Here is an 18,467-nt window from a genome sequence, read left to right as displayed (position 1 = left end):
TGGTTCAGGTGAAAGTTTCAACGCTTTAATGAGCATTGAAACGTATAAAAATTGTTTACAAAAATTATATGACTGAGCCTTGTGGGCCTAAGAAAAATTGCCCGTTCGGCGTGATTACGTCAGGTTTCAGGAGGAGGAGCAGGAGGAGGGGGATGAATAGAATACACAGATTGATGAAGCAAAAAGGTCTCCGTTTTTGATGGTGATAGAGAACGATGCTTCCATCCGCGGGTGCAGCCTACGTATTGCTTAGGTATCGCTGCTGTCCGCTGGTGGAGAAGAGAAGTCTGGGGAAATCCAGGCTTTGTTCATCTTGATGAGTGTAAGCCTGTCGGCACTGTCGGTTGGCAGGCGGGTACGCTTATCCGTGATGATTCCCCCAGCCGCACTAAACACCCTCTCTGACAAGACGCTAGCCACAGGACAAGCAAGCACCTCCAGGGCATATAGCGTGAGTTCAGGCCACGTGTCCAGCTTTGACACCCAGTAGTTGTAGGGGGCAGAGGCGTCACCGAGGACGGTCGTGCGATCGGCTACGTACTCCCTCACCATCCTTTTACAGTGCTCCCGCCAACTCAGCCTTGACTGGGGAGCGGTGACACAGTCTTGCTGGGGAGCCATAAAACTGGCAAAGGCCTTGGAGAATGTTCCCCTGCCTGTGCTGTACATGCTGCCTGATCTCTGCGCCTCCCCTGCTACCTTGCCCTCGGAACTGAACCTTCTGCCACTAGCGCTGTCGGATGGGAATGTTACCATCAGTTTGTCCGCCAGGGTCCTGTGGTATAGCATCACTCTCGAACCCCTTTCCTCTTTGGGTATGAGAGTGGAAAGGTTCTCCTTATACCCTGGGTCGAGCAGTGTGTACACCCAGTAATCCGTAGTGGCCAGAATGCGTGTAATGCGAGGGTCTCGAGAAAGGCATCCTAACATGAAGTCAGCCATGTGTGCCAGGGTACCTGTACGCAACACATGGCTGTCCTCACTAGGAAGATCACTTTCAGGATCCTCCTCCTCCGGCCATACACGCTGAAAGGATGACAGGCAAGCAGCATGGGTACCCTCAGCAGTGGGCCAAGCTGTCTTTTCCCCCTCCTCTTCATGCTTCTCCCCCTCCTCCTCAACGCGCTGAGATATAGACATAAGGGTGCTCTGACTATCCAGGGACATACTGTCTTCCCCCGCCTCCTTTTCCAAGCGCAAAGTGTCTGCCTTTATGCTTTGCAGGGAACTTCTCAAGAGGCATACAAGAGGAATGGTGACGCTAATGATTGCAGCATCCCCGCTCACCATCTGGGTAGACTCCTCAAAGTTTCCAAGGACCTGGCAGATGTCTGCCAACCAGGCCTACTCTTCTGTAAAGAATTGTGGAGGCTGACTCCCACTGCGCCGCCCATGTTGGAGTTGGTATTCCACTATAGCTCTACGCTGCTCATAGAGTCTGGCCAACACGTGGAGCGTAGAGTTCCACCGTGTGGGCACGTCGCACAGCAGTCGATGTTGCAGGGTCCGCAGGGTGGCAGCGTCCGTCTTGGATTTGCAGAAATGTGTGCTGACCCGGTGCACCTTTCCGAGCAGGTATGACAAGTGTGGGTAGCTTTTCAGAAAGCGCTGAACCACCAAATTAAAGACATAGGCCAGGCATGGCACGTGCGTGAGGCTGCCGAGCTGCAGAGCCGCCACCAGGTTACGGCCGTTGTCACACACGACCATGCCCGGTTGGAGGCTCAGAGGCGCAAGCCAGCGGTCGGTCTGCTCTGTCAGACCCTGCAGCAGTTCGTGGGCCATGTGCCTCTTCTCTCCTAAGCTGAGTAGTTTCAGCACGGCCTGCTGACGCTTGCCCACCGCTGTGCTGCCACGCCGCGCGACACCGACTGCTGGCGACGTGCTGCTGCTGACACATCTTGATTGCGAGACAGAGGTTGAGTTGGAGGAGGAGGAGGAGGAGGGTGGTTTAGTGGAGGAAGCATACACCACCGCAGATACCAGCACCGAGCTGGGGCCCGCAATTCTGGGGGTGGGTAGGACGTGAGCGGTCCCAGGCTCTGACTCTGTCCCAGCCTCCACTAAATTCACCCAATGTGCCGTCAGGGAGATATAGTGGCCCTGCCCGCCTGTGCTTGTCCACATGTCCGTTGTTAAGTGGACCTTGGCAGTAACCGCGTTGGTGAGGGCGCGTACAATGTTGCGGGAGACGTGGTTGTGCAGGGCTGGGACGGCACATCGGGAAAAGTAGGGGCGACTGGGAACCGAGTAGTACGGGGCCGCCGCCGCCATCATGCTTTTGAAAGCCTCCGTTTCCACAAGCCTATACGGCAGCCTCTCCAGGCTGATCAATTTGGCTATGTGCACGTTTAACGCTTGAGCGTGCGGGTGCGTGGCGGCATACTTGCGCTTGCGCTCAAACAGTTGCGCTAGCGACGTCTGGACGCTGCGCTGAGAGACATTGCTGGATGGGGCCGAGGACAGCAGAGGTGAGGGTGTGGGTGCAGGCCGGTAGGCACTCGTGCTTGTGTCCTCAGAGGGGGGTTGGATCTCAGTGGCAGGTTGGGGCACAGGGGGAGAGGCAGTGGTGCAAACCGGAGGCGGTGAACGGCCTTCGTCCCACCTTGTGGGGTCCTTGGCCATCATATGCCTGCGCATGCTGGTGGTGGTGGCTCCCCAGCTGATCTTGGCGCGAAAAAGGTTGCATACCACTGTTCGTCGGTCGTCAGGCGTCTCTGTGAAAAACTACCACACCTTAGAGCACCCTGGCCTCTGCAGGGTGGCATGGCGCGAGGGGGCGCTTTGGGAAACAGTTGGTGGATTATTCGGTCTGGCCCTGCCTCTACCCCTGGCCACAGCACTGGCTCAGCCTGTGCCCACGCCCTGACTTGGGCCTCCGCGTCCTCGCCCGCGTCCACGTCCTCTAAGCCTACCCCTACCCCTCACCATGCTGTATTACCAGTAGTGCAGAAACAGAACACTGTAATTAAATGTGCCGCTTATTGGCCTGTGGTTGGAGGCTGACTTCGTTTATGGAACGCACAGCAGAGCCAGGAAAGAATTTTGCGCAAGCCTGCTGTAACACTTAACTGGCTGCGTATGAATTAGGACAACTACCCCCAGCAGAGACCCTGTACACTGAGGACGGTCACAGGCAGTCCAAATAGATTTTTTTTCCCAAATGTTTTTGGAAAGGCCCACTGCCTATATACACTAAATATGTCTTCTGTCCCTGCCTCACCACTACTGGCCCTGGACAATGTAAAATTACTGCAGACTGTTTCACTGTGGACAGGAATACAGCGGTGATGTAACAGGCAACACAAAGGCAGGAAAGAATTTTGCGCAAGCCTGCTGTAACACTTAGCTGGCTGCGTATGAATTAGGACAACTACCCTCAGCAGAGGCCCTGTACACTGAGGACGGTCACAGGCAGCCCAAATAGATTTTTTTTCCCAAATGTTTTTGGAAAGGCCCACTGCTTATATACACTAAATGTGTCTTCTGTCCCTGCCTCACCACTACTGGCCCTGGACAATGTAAAATTACTGCAGGACGCAATGCTCTGCATGGCCGATATACAAAAAAAAAAAAAATGTGCAACACTGCAAAAAGCAGCCTCTACACTACTGCACACGGTTAGATGTGGCCCTAAGATGGACCGTTGGGGTTCTTGAAGCCTAAAATCTCTCCTAACGCTCCCCCCCTATAGCAGCTCCGGCATCAGCAGCACTTTCCCTGATCTCTGTCAGAACACATCTGTGGCGAGCCGCGGGAGGGGCCGATTTATATACTTGGGTGACACCTGATCTCGCCAGCCACTCACTGCAGGGGGGTGGTATAGGGCTTGAACGTCGCAGGGGGAAGTTGTAATGCCTTCCCTGTCTTTCTATTGGCCAGAAAAGCGCGCTAACGTCACAAAGATGAAAGTGAAAGTAACTCGAACATCGCGTGGTACTCGTCTCGAGTAACGAGCATCTCGAACACGCTAATACTCGAACGAGTATCAAGCTCGGACGAGTACGTTCGCTCATCTCTAGAGAACATTGCTCTCCTCTGCCACAGCTGTAACAGAGGATTTCTTCATCTCTGCAGGGGGTCCCATTTTCACTAGAAACTGTGACAATGCTGTCACAGTATCCATTGACAATGGGACTTTCCGTGGAGATGAAGAAATCCTCTGCCCCAGCTGTCACAGCTGTAGCAGAGGATCGCGATTAGAGATGAGCGAACGTGCTCGGCCACGCCCCTTTTTCGCCCGAATACCGCGATTTCCGAGTACTTCCGTACTCGGGCGAAAAAAATTCGGGGGGCGCCGTGGCGGCACGGGGGGTAGCAGTGGGGAGTTGGGGGGAGAGGGAGAGAGAGAGGGCTCCCCCCTGTTCCCCGCTGCTACCCCCCGCACCGCCACGCCTCTCCCCGTCCCCCGGCGCCCCCCGAATCTTTTCACCCGAGTACTGAAGTACTCGAAAATGGCGGTACTCGGGTGCGTAAGTACTCGAAACGAGTACGTTCGCTCATGTCTAATCGCGATATTCTCTGTATGTCAATGGGGCCGCCACAGCTGCCGCTGGCCCCAATGATCAGAGGTGAAACCCCTGGATGTGACAATAGATTACAACTGGACAATCCCCTTAAGGCTCAGTTCACATCTCATTTATTAAATTGGAAGTTACCGGTATGTGTATTTCACAACAGATATTTACAAAAAATCGGCCAAAGGCTTACCCATTTTATAAAAATGCATACTATATGGTATACTTTTCCATCAATATTTTTGTGTCTACTGCATACAGGGGAACGGCAGACTGTATTTACCTATATAGCTAAAAAATGGTATGCCAATACATACTGGCCCGCAGTTGCCAAAAGCACATTATTTTGTATCTATGTGGTAAATAGAGCCCTGTGGATATGTTTTTGGCTTTCCCATCATATACAGTGAAAGATCCGGATTCAGGATTGAGGAGTTCTGCACATATATACCCATATTATTAAGGTTTATAACCAACATTACAGAATTCATTACAGAAATGATTAAAGTGTTTGTTCACTTCCTATCTAGATAATCTACATACAGAGTGTTTTGCTTTACGTATTCCCTTATAACATATCTTATACCCCAGAGACCTATTTACAATTCTGTTGTTTGCAGCTCACTCGAGATACTTATAATGCCCTATTGTATTGTATCCTAGGAGATTTTTGCTTAAACCTGAATACTTTGCAATAAAAAACGGCAAAAACTTTCGAAATAGAAAAGGAGCAGAACACGAACTGTTCAGACACTAAACCAGAAGATGCTGCAGGGAAATATGAGCTGAATGCTAAATGACAATATGAATACAGGTCTGAATGTGAATAGAGCATACCACATAGCACAGAGAAGGGGAAACGTATTTACTAAGGTTCTCAACTTCTTATGTACTTTGTGTTTGACTGTAATGTGTGAAATCCAAGTTAAGGTCCGTCCACACTGGCACTCTCACGTATGTGAGAAACGAACATGAAAACATTTGTAAAAAAGCATGCACTTGTAAGCATACGTTTGTTTTTACAGTTTATATATTTTGAGACGCTTTTGATCACTTTTTGATATGAAAAACGTATAGATTTTTCACTGTAAACTTTTTTTTTAATAAAGTTTTAAAATTAACTTTTTTTTTCCTTTTTAAGGCATTTGATCATAGACATATGGAAACATACAGGCATATCTTTTCCATTGACTGAAATGTTAAAAAAAATTGGTTTCCATACGTTTTTTTGTGGGACAGAAGAGCATAGTAGGGTACGCATCTCAAAACCACACAAAAAAAGAATGGAAACATATGCCTTGCTACATGTAGACAAACGTATACATTGTTCGACTATATTTAACTCCCTACAGCCTATGAGTCCATTAGATGCTGAAAAGGCCCTAACTCTTAAGGCTACATGGCAACTTTGGCCTTGACGGAAGTTGTGCAACTAAAGATCGCTGTGTAGCCCTCTACCTCACACTTTTATTAAAGTCAATGAGATTGCAGTTCAAGTCACAGGTTGCTACAATCGGGACACACAACTCGCAAAAAATCCAACCTTGGGTGGTATTTTGCAAAATGTGGGTTGTAGTTGGAGAAACCTTCAACTCATACCATAACCATATTGTTCTTAATAATAGTACAAAATCAAAGGGCTACATGGCAATCTTTGGCCACATGAGTCCTGACACAGCCAAATATTGCTATGTAGCCCTGGCCTAATTCTTACATTGGAAGAATAATTGACTGCCTTGCCTGCCAATAACCATACCAGTCTGGGTATTCGCTATTAACAATGTTGGAAATCTGATTGGCGGCTCATATTCTCCTAAATAAGAAGCATGTGATTGGTTAAAGGGGTTGCCCCACATCTAGCTGTTTTGCTGCAGGAAGCAGACAGGACTGGAGGTACTTCCTCCTATTCCTAACTGCCCCCTCCTTACTCTACATTAAAAACTCCAACTTTTGTTTTTAAAAGTGGGGTACTCCACAGCTTTATTTAAACATTCTATAACTTTATAACTCGTTCCATGCTTCATCAGAAAACCCTGCTTCTTTTTCGAAATCCGCAAAGGCGTCCGTAAGCCCCAATCTCCTCAGCCTTGCTAACCATTACCCTTGCTGGCATGGAAAGACCTTCCACCTACACCAATAGCTGTGACAACTTCCATAACTCCTCATCTCGTCCTTCCTATAACTTCAAAACAGATCCTGTCCGAAATCTGCTTCTCCACCTCTTCCTATCCTATCCTATCTCCACCCCTTCCTCACTTAGGATCGCTGCCCCCTAACTAACTTAATCCCTCGTCCTCCAATTCCTGGCAGCTTCATTAACACATTCTGCTGCCTTCAAATCCATGCATTGCAAGCTGAGTCCTATTAAAGTGAATGGGAGGTAGCCTGCAGTACCAACCTGGACCACTGTGCAATGTACAGAGCTGTCTGTTTTCTGCAGCAACACAGCTAGCACTGGGGCAACTCCTTTAGTCTTGATGTGGCAGGTGCAGTGGAACACAGTTGTATAGAACTCACCTGCTAGTAATAAATAATAAGGGTGCTAGGACTCCGTGCACTAGCACAAAATAGTGCATCATCAGGTAATCCTGGATTATGGGCCTTCCATACAAAGTAACGCTCTAATACTTTCAATATTACATTTTACAATTTTAAATTCTGCTACAAAAACTGTCAAGTTGTTGCTTTCCTGCTTACGTGGGCAATGATAAGGTTAAAAGTGTCCTTGTCATAGTTGCTGAATCTTCCGTTTCATGATAGCACAGTCTCGTTAGAAAAGAAAAATGCTATTACACAGGTCATGTAAGGCACACACATGTAATATCTCATAATGTCAGTTGCCCTGGGAACAGAACAGGCTGTGGTTTAGGGGACTCAGACGTGTTTGTCAGCCTTGCTTTGCCCATACCAAGGGTACAGAATTCTGTATTACACATCAGTGCACTGGAATTAGTATGACTCATTGTATTCTACTGCGTTTTATTAAGTAGTTGTCAAAAACTGAAATTAAATTTAATTGAAACCTTTGCAGGTAAGAGAGTGCTATATGCTAAAAGGGTTTATGTTAAAATGTATCATTTTTAAAATTAATATTGCAGTCAACTGGGGGGGGGGGGGGGAATTACCTCAAATAACCCAAGGCTAAGAAAACTAAAGCATGCTGCTACATATAATAAAGCAATAGCCACATACGTCCATGAATAACACCTCGTATGAACACTTAAGGTTTAACCCTTTCCAATCCAATTTGTATCTTGGTTTTCCTAGGGGACTTACTCTTTTTCTGCCGTTATACAACGGCGCTATCTGCTGGCTAAAGCCAGTACTGCATGAGGTGACACGTTGGAGAGGCTCTGACAGCGGAGATGCTGGCAATATACAGTAAGAGAATCCCAACGGATGTCTTCCAACATCGGAGCTGTACAGCATTAAATCATAATGTCTTCATGGGTCAGACAGTGGATTGGAAAGGGTTAAACATAGAAGAAAGAATTCCATGCTGTGTCTTTCCTGTTTTGTTGTAAGCATTTGTGCAAGTCTGCATATGGCCACCTGCACATGGGCAGGTCGGATTCTGCATGTGGAATCCTGCAGCGGGATCCAACCCTGTCCAACCCTGTGCCCGGCTGGTGACCCCAGCGTACTTGTACGGCATTTTCTATTCTGTTCTGCGGATGTGCCGGCCGGCGTGATGAGGCACATGGGCAGTACAGATTAAGCTGCACTCTATGGGCGGTATTTGCTGCAGAATCCGGAGGGATTCCACCATCAAATATGCCCTGTGCAGCTGGCCTATAACCAACCACAACTTGAGTGTAATAGGGGTAGCTGGAGTTGGTAGAGGTGGGCTGCGAGTAGCACCAGCTGTAATAGTTTAAGGGGTTGTAAAAATTGATGAGCTATTCTCAGGATAGGTAATCAATATCTGATAATAGGGGTCTGACTGTTAGGACCCCCATCGATTAGCTCTTTGAAGAGTAATGGTGTCTGAGTGCTGCAGACTCTTTAAAATTTAAATCCCCCTGCATTCTGGTTCACGCTCAGAATGCCATACTTTTTATAGCACATGATAGGAATGGGTCAATGTTGCAGTATTCAGAACAACCACTATGAAAAGTTGTACTTCTTGCATCTACATTACTGTGCAAATGTTGTAGGCAGGTGGGGAAATAATGCTGCAAAATAAGGATAGTTTCAGAAATAGAAGTACTCGTAGTTTTTTGTCTATTGACATCAATATTTGGTGTGACCTCCGTTTGTTTTCAGAATAGCATCAATTCTTCTAGATACACTTGTACACAGTTTTTGAAGGAACTTGGCAGGGAGGTTGTTCCAAACATCTTGGGGAACTAAGCACAGATTTTCTGTGGATTTTGGCTTGCTCAAATCCTTCTGTATCTTCATGTAATCCCAGACAGACTGGATGATGTGAGATCAGGGCTCTGTGGGGCCAAATCATCACTTCCGGGCCTCGCTGTTCTTCTTTACATTAAAGATGGTTCTTAATGATCTCAATGTTTTAGGTTGTTGACCTGCTGCAGAATAAATTTGGACCCCAAGCCCTCAACTTATCCAGATCCATTTGCAACGGTTTTTTGTCTTCTTTTGTGTTAATTGCATTGCATAGTTTTGTGTCCTCTGCAAATATTAATATTTTACTTTGTAATCCCTAGCCAGGTCATTAATAAATATATATATTCTATGTTGAAGGTATGGCTTTTTAATTCTTCATGAAGACCACTTCTGGCCAGAATTCTCCAAACAGAAGTTGGGTGTACCTGGGTCCTACTTATTTCTTGCCTGTTCTGAGTCGATGGCACTGCTGGAGATCTTCCTATGGCCTCATAGGAATATGTTGGCGCTATATAAATAAAGATTATTATTTACACGTCCGTAGCATAAAACAGAGTTTACACGCTAATGTGACCGGATCAATGAAAGTCTATGTACTTTGCGTGCGTAATACGTGCTGAAATCACGGTCGTGTGAATGAGCCCGATTTCAGAGGAAAGTGATGTGTCTTTCATCTGCTGTACTGTTTCCTTGGCCGACCACTGCAACTACAGTCTTTGTGCTTGTAATCATAAGAACAATAGATAATGACATCAGGAATATCGCAAAAACTAGAACTCCTAGAAGGAAATGGATAGTATTTCGGAATCAGTGATAGAAAAATACAAAAAATAAGCTCGAAAATTGCAGGCAATGCTAATTTTCTTTATTGTTCCCTAGTGTTTTGTTGTTGGAATGAAACACAACAGAGACATAAAACAGGTGTCAAATTAAGAACAAATTAAGTTTGTGTGACCAGCATGGACTCCCTGCATGGTCACATAGGATAAGTGGCTTGATAAAGGCCAACTGTTGGCCGAAACGTTGCCTGATACTCGCTCTATGGAATAATAAAGGATAAATTTGCTACTTTAAACGACTGTTTGCCCCAAGTTATGCTGCCACATTCATTTGAATTAGATTCTCATCAGACTGGGGCATTGTAAATAATTCCAACTTGTTGAAATAACTGTGTGATGTTACAGCGCCTTCTGCAAAGAAAAATGGACTAGTCACATGACCTCTGGTAAAGGCATACTACATATTGATTGTAGGGCTATTACGCTCATGCTCAGCAAATTCACAGGGTCATTTGTTAGCCCATATTCTTAGGTTATGCTAACAATAACTGAACAATAAACAATGTAAAAACTACTCGATACAAAACTTTCTTTTGTGATCCACATCTGGATGGATTGCATGTAACAACTGAAATTTATAACCAGTGAAGTGGAGACATTTTTTGAGAACTCTGTGAACAGTTGTGTTCGAAGGCCTAATTGTTAAGCACATTTCTGCGCTGATTTCTTTAGTCTATAGATGTAACTTCTTCAAACATCTTCAACCAGCTCGTCACTAGCAGATGGTCTTCCTGAACACCAATTGTCCAGGAGGCTTCTTGTATATTTAAACTATCTGTCCCAATGAGGAATGTTATTTTTGTTTTGTGGTTCTTGATTGTAGTTTCCTTCGAACAATCGCCATGGATAGGCACATGCCCAACATCAAGATGGAAAACTTGAAGACTATTGGGGGAATTTATGAAGAGTAGCATGTCAAACACCAATCTTCATGTGATCCCCACTGACACACAATGCACCATGGCACCTCCATGCGCCTACACAGAAATCTATGCCATCTCTGATCTAGAGTAGATTTCTGGTATACCTTTAACTTTCTTCTGGCAGAACCACTAAAAACAAATGGACTATGTGCATGCTTGATTGCTGATCCAGTTACCCAGCGACCTCCAATAATCCTGTTCTTGTGATTGATGAAGGTGTCCTTGTAGCTAAGTGCTCACCAATTAGAAGGTTATCTAACTTCAACTCCTTAATACTCCATGACGTACAGTTACATCATGGAGGTAAGGGTTTTGTATGTAGGGGGATCAGGAGCTGATCCTGCTACATACAAGGCGGGTGCTTCTCACAGCTGACACCTGACTGCAACAGCTGTGATCAGCGCTCTTGCTGATCATGGCTGTTGACCTTTTAAATTCTAACAGCGGCATTTAAATTTCAAGATTGTAGTTCGGGGGTTCTGAATATCCTCCCATGATAATATCTTGGGTGCCATTTGGTTGCCAGCCAGGGTCCTTCTGAAAGCCACCAGGGCTGCTATTGAAGATTGCCTATCAATCCATGCCTGTGGTGGGGCTTGATATACTGCCTGTCAGATCTCAGTATAACGTAATGCTATTACATCATACTGCAGGATCAAACTGTTGCAAGTTTGATGCAAAAAAAATTGTAAATAGACTAATAAAAACCATGGACAAAGCAGTCACTGATAAACTAGATTCCACTACAGTCTGCACACTGCGCTCCATAATATAATGTATACTATGACTGTACAGTGTATAGTGCTGTGGGCAAGTACCACTGACCTTTCAGATTTATCATACATTTTAATACTGAATGTTTAGGTCATATGTGAGTCTTGTAAGTTGAAGTTAAACTGTTGCAGCACTTTTGCAGCTTTTTTTTATAGCTTTTACTTTATTGAGGAAAAATACAGCTTATACAAAGTGTGAATGTGGTTTCCCATTGAAGCAGCTCTAGGAACATTTTCTATGCCTGCTACTTGAGAGATAAAAGAAAATGTGTCTATAGTAACCTTTTAAATGTTCTGCAGCAGTCTTGTAACCAACAGGGGCGAATGTGTTCATGTAAAATTCCTCAATGTGATGCTAATAAAAATGATACTAAAAAATGAAGACCGAATCCCCCTATATGATCTTACACAAGACACAATATTTTCTCCACAGGTTTGATCTTATAAGTGGTTACCAGCACTGTTGTAGTGGCCCAGAATGTCTATTCCCGGCCCCTCCATAATTGTCATACATGTAATGTCTTTTGTGTAGATGCACTGTGCAAATTGTCTAGTCTCCAGTTATGTGTATTGCACAGCTGCAGCAAGTGAGAGGTTAATGTTTGCATGAGACTGGGAGATGTCTGCAAAAGCATCCTTCTATGTCCTGTCATGTGGTATGTGAGAGATCATAAATATGGGTGTTTTGGGTGTGGTGGTCAGTACATCCATCACAGTGAGAAGATAGAGGCCAGCCACAAGGGGGTACCTTAAACCCTCCATGTGGTAAAGTGCTAGAGGAAGAGGAGAGGTTTCCTGAGGACCCCAATGCCAGGAGCCAATAGAGAGTGGGGAGCAAGAGAGTGAGAGAGAGAGCGTGAGAAAAGAAGGCCAAGACCACCGTGCAGAGGTACTGTGTTGCAAGACTGTCTGTAAAGTGACCCTACCCCTATCCTCCTCTGGAGAGTTCTCCTTCCAGGAGCGGTACCTGACAGATAACGCAGACCTGCAGGACCGGTGTCATCCTGAGTTTCCTCCCTGACCTCCAACTGTCTGTTCTTACCTGCACTAGTGTGTTCCTGATTTGTGTGACATTAAAGTTTCCTAGTAAAGTTTTGCCAGGCCCTGACTGTCCCCAGGGAATGAGGTACTTCAACCTTACATTGTCTGTGAATTCTCTTTATTACCGCCGAGGGTCATAGTGATGGGTAATAGGAACGGTGGCTTCACACGTGACAAAAATGCATTCTTGTTCCATCTATATTGATCATCCCTCTCCTAGGGGTGTCCGGAAGAGGCTAAGTGCTGCTCTGGCTGAGAGTATGTGTGTCGCTCTGGGAGGGAGCCTGGTAAGTGCCACCGTGACAAGTGCCCACTCTACCCTCCCAGCTCCACAGCATATGCCCCCTTGTCCTGAGTTACCCTACGGGATACTGCACTGTTATTCTCTAATTAACTACATTATAAGTCACTGATTTACAACAAAAATATGCTACTGATTGTGTAGTGTGTTCTCTTCAAAGTGGCGGACATTTAATAAGAATGGTGATGTAAAAATGGACAGGAATAGCGATATCACCACATTTCCAGTAGCTTACCCTCAAATCAGTATCCTAATTCTGAACTACTGTCTATTCATAGAATGGTAGAGTTTGAAGGGACCTTCAGAGTCATCGGGTCCAACCCCCTGCTCAATGCAGGATCACTAAATCATCCCAGACAGATGTCTGTCCAGCCTTTGTTTGAACATTACACTTCCATTGAAGGAGAACCCGCCACCTCCTGTGGTAATCTGTTCCACTCATTCATCACCCTAACTGTCAGAATATTTTTTTCTAATATCTAATCTGTGTCTCCTGTCTTTCAGTTTCATCCCATTGCTTCTGGTCTTTCCTTGTGCAAATGAGAATAGGGCTGATCCCTCTGCACGGTGACAGCCCTTCAGATATTTGTAGACAGCTATTAAGTCTCCTCTCAGCCTTCTTTTTTGCAAGCTAAATATTCCCAAATCCTTTACCCATTCTTCATATGACAAGATTTTCAGACTGCTCACCATCTTGGTAACTCTTCTCTGAACTTGCTCCAGTTTGTCTATGTTTTTTTTAAAGTGGCATGCCCAGAACTGAACACAGTATTCCAGATGAGGTCTGACTAAGGAAGAGTAGAGGGGGATGAATACCTCACGTGATCTAGACTCTATGCTGATCTTAATACATCTCAGAATTGTCTTTGCCTTGTTTACTACTGCATCACACTGTTGACTCATGTTCAGTCAGTGATCTATTAGACTACCCAAGTCTTTTGCTGCTTAGCTTAATCCCTCCCATTCTGCATGTGCTTTTTTCATTTTTCTTGCCCAGATGAAGGACTCTGCATTTCTCCCTGTTAATTACCATTCTGCACCCAGGAGTTCAGAACGATGACACTGCAGCCTCTCATTGGCTACAGTGGGTAGATGACAGCTGGTGACGACATCCCCCACAACAAATGCTGGGGTCACAGTGGAGCTGCAGTACTGGACAGCTTCTTTTTGAAGAGCAGGGCCCATAGAGGAAATGTCCGGTAACCAGACAACCCCTTTAATTTAGCTTGAATTTAACTAACGGCTTCAATTGAACATTCATCAAATTCAATATAGTATTGTGACATGCTAGTAAAACCCTTGACAGGCTGCATCTCATACTTCCCAATATTTGAATCTCCGTATATGGGACACGTTTAAGCTCCCTCCTTGACCTAAAAGCCACAAAGGCACCCACAAAAATCAACTTATGTCCATATTAGCATAGCTCTCTATGTAGCAGTCCATTTCATTAGACAGTCCTGCGAAAATGGAACAGTTAGGAGGTATTATGTATCTTTCTGTTATGATAATTTGAAGCTATAGGGCTTTGGATAATGACCCCCAAAACAGGGTTGAGAAGGGGTTTGAGCACACTTATCCCAAGACAAGACATCTATCTATCTATCTATCTATCTATCTATCTATCTATCTATCTATCTATCTATCTATCTATCTATCTATTTAGTTATCTATCTCATATCTATCTATCTAAAACTGACTTATTGGTATTTCCACCCTCCACTAACCGACCTCATCCTGACATCTCCATCTTAGTGTGTGACGCCACCATAACTCCCAGACAACATGCCCGCTGCCTTGGGGTTATATTCGACTCTGATCTCTCTTTTACCCCCTACATCCAGTCCGCTCCTTTCTCACTGTGGACTCGCTAAAAACGCTCACTGTTGTCCTCATCCACTCTGAGCTCAATTATTGCAACTCCCTGCTGATCGGCCTCCCCTGCCCCAGACTCTACCCTCTCCAATCCATCCTGAATGCGGCAGCCAGGCTCATCTTCCTGTCCAGCCGCTACTCGGACGCCTCTGCCCTGTGCCGGTCACTGCACTGGCTGCCCGTTAAATACAGAATTAATTTTAAACTCCCTACCTTCATCCACAAAGCCCTCCACAGCGCAGCGCCCCCCTATATCGCCTCCCTCATGTCAATCCATCACCCAGCCCGGGCTCTCCGCTCTGCTAACGAAACCAGACTGAGCGCCCCTTTAATTCGAACTTCTCATTCCCGCCACCAAGACTTCTCCAGAGCAGCACTGGTCCTCTGAAACGCACTACCAAAGGCTACCCGAGCAATCCAGGACTCGTAGAACTTCAGGCGTGCTCTAAAAATGCACCTCTTCAGGGAGGCATACCGCATTCCCTAAACAAACCCCTCTGTACTCCGCCTGATAACATGCTCCCTGACCTACTGACTGCAATCCCTGCTAGCCATCATCAACTGCCCCTGCAGTCATGCAGTTTCTGCCGTCACACAGCTAAATGTCTGACCATTGTCTGTGTGTATAACATTGCTCACTCTCCACCTCGCCATACCGTGCACATCTCCAGCCCTTTACCTTCTGTATCCCCCCATTACTTGTAGTATGTAAGCTCGTTAGAGCAGGACCCTCACCCCTATTGTTTCCATCAACTGATTACTATGTAACCATGGTTCTGTAATTTTTGTATTTTTTGTCTTTCTGTATTCCCCCTGTCTATGTAAGCGCTGCGGAATATGTTGGTGCTATACAAATAAAGTTTATTATTATTAATCTATCTATCTCATTACCTATCTATTTATATTTTGCATTAAAAAATAAGGCACAGCACTCACCTAATGTCATTGCACTTCTCATTCCCAGTGCATTCACGGATATAAGCTCATGAAGCACCAGCGCCATTCTCTATTTAAGCAAACTGCTTACTTTAGTATGAAATGGTAGAGTGATTGGGGCATCGCTGTGCGTATCTCTGCATGTCACTATGCAGTACATGGAAGGAGACAGCTCTTACCTCTCAGTTGCTGCTGCTATAACTACATCCCATATTCTTCTTCATTAGTGTTCATATCATTGTCTCTGCTCATGCGGTGCTCTTCACGCATAGTGTACATTGTCACACACTTGCTGATGTCTATATAAAGGAAGCAGTCAGATGTTTCCTTCATGGACATTCATGAGTTGTCATTCGCACGCAGCCATAGTAGCCTGGTGCTATTTTGTCGGGTATTTTTTCTGTACCGTGCAGGACTTCACATGCCATTTTCAATAAGAAAAGGTTCAAGAAACAAAGTCCATAATTTAACATTTTTGGTGCTGATTTCAAAAGTGTCACAAGGGACCTCTAGAATACTTTTGCAAGATACCCCTAAAGACACAGCTAATCTGCTGCAGATTTCTCCCCATAACTCGCATGTATGCATGCAGACTTTGGTGCAGAATTTTCTGTAACTGTAGGCTACCAGCACACAGACTGGTAATGGGCACGATTTCTGTCTGATTTTTGGGCCAATTTTTCAGTCTGAAAATCAGACAGAAAATACGTCCATGTGCATTCAGCTTAAGGTGTGTTTAGCACCCATGTATGTCATCATTCTAAGGGCTTATTCACACTAGAACTAATGCATAGCAGTGTACAGCTCCATTGTGAGACTGAACTACCTGAAGTGCTGTATACATCACATGCTGACCCTGTATGTTGCTGTACTGAACCCACTGACTATAATATGTTCTGTCTGGCTGTCATTATGGATCCTGCCATTTCCATGGAAAAAACATTGCAGAATACAGCTCTATTTCATCCTAGATTTTAACAGAAATCTGTGACAGAAGCCGCGAACATGAGTGAGCCCTTAGGGCGGTTTCAGATGTGCATAAGTGCAAAGACTCTTACAGTAGCAGGACTTTTTGCACTGTGAAGGTCCCTGGTAGCGCTATGCTTTCTGCGCTGTGAGGACTGTTCACATTGGCGTAGGACAGTGATGGCAAACCTTTTAGAGACCAAGTGCCCAAACTGCAACTCAAAACACACTTATTTATCGCAAAGTGCCAACATGTCAGGGGGCGGGGCTTATCACGACGTATGATTTTACCCCTGTCGTTCTAAAAGAACAGGGCTGTTTCAAAATTCACCGGGTGCAGATTTTGACTGCTTTTTGGATGTGGAAATACCGCAGAATGTCCTCAGTGGAAATGTATATGGAAAATTTTGCAGTATTTCCGCATCCAAAAAGTAGTCAAAATCTACACCCTGTCTATTTTGAAACAGCCCTGCCCATTTCCACCACATGTAAACATACGCCAGCATAACAGCGACCCCCCCCCAGTTTAACAGCAGCGCCCCCCAGTGTAACAGCGGCACCCTCCACAGCGGCCCCCCAGTGTAACAGCAGCACCCCCCACAGCGGCCCCCCAGTATAACAGCGACATCCCCCCACAGCAGCCCCCTAGTGAAACAGCGACACCCCCACACAGCAGCCCTCCAGTGTAACAGCGACACCCCCACAGCAGCCCCCCAGTGTAACAGTGAGCCCCCCCCCACAGCGGCCCCCCAGTGTAAGAGCGACACCCCCCACAGCGGCACCCCAGTGTAACAGCGACACCCCCCACAGCGGCCCCCCAGTGTAACAGCGACACCCCCCACAGCAGCCCCCTAGTGTAACAGCGACACCCCCCCACAGCAGCCCCCTAGTGTAACAGCGACACCCCCTCACCCCCACAGCAGCCCCCCAATGTAACAGTGACCCCCCACACAGCAGCCCCCCAGTGTAACAGTGACCACCCTACCCCCACAGCAGCCCCCCAGTGTAACAGGGACCCCCCACACAGCAGCCCCCCAGTGTAACAGCAACCCCCCCCCTACAGTTACCCCCCCAGCGTAACAGCAGTGGAAAATGGGTGGTGGAAATGGGCACGGCTGTTTTAAAATTCACCGGGTGCAGATTTTGACTGCTTTTTGGATGCGGAAATGCTGCAGAATGTCCTCAGCGGAAATGTATGTGGAAAATTTGCAGTATTTCCGCATCCAAAAAGCAGTCAAAATCTACACCTTGTCTATTTTGAAACAGCCCTGCCCATTTCCACCACATGTAAACATACGCCAGCATAACAGCAACCCCCCCCCCAGTGTAACAGCGGCGCCCCCCAATGTAACAGCGGCACCCCCCACAGCGACCCCCAAGTGTAACAGCGGCACCCCCCACAGCGGCCCCCCAATGTAACAGCGACACCCCCCACAGCGGCCCCCCAGTGTATTAGCGATCCCCCTTACAGCGGCCCCCCAGTGTAACAGCAACACCCCCGACAGCGGCCCCCCATTGTAACAGCGGCACCCCCCACAGCGGCCCCCCAGTGTAACAGCGACACGCCCCACAGCGGCCCTCCAGTGTAACAGTGACACCCCCCACAGCGGCCCCCCAGTGTAACAGCGACACCCCCCACAGCAGCCCCCCAGTGTAACAGTGACCACCCCACCCTTACAGCAGCCCCCCAGTGTAACAGTGACCCCCCACACAGCAGCCCCCTAGTGTAACAGCGACAACCCCCCCAGCAGCCCCCCAGTGTAACAGCGACACCCCCCCATCCCCACAGCAGCCCCCCAGTGTAACAGTGACCCCCCACACAGCAACGCCCCAGTGTAACAGTGACCCCCCACACAGCACCACCCCAGCGTAACAGCAGCCCCCCCCCCACAGCGGCCGCCCAGTATAACAGCAACCCCCCCCCCCCACAGTGTAACAGCATC

This window comes from Eleutherodactylus coqui, chromosome 1 (assembly GCF_035609145.1).
Source record: "Eleutherodactylus coqui strain aEleCoq1 chromosome 1, aEleCoq1.hap1, whole genome shotgun sequence".
Classification (NCBI taxonomy): domain Eukaryota; kingdom Metazoa; phylum Chordata; class Amphibia; order Anura; family Eleutherodactylidae; genus Eleutherodactylus; species Eleutherodactylus coqui.
Note: the sequence above shows the minus strand (reverse complement) of the source record.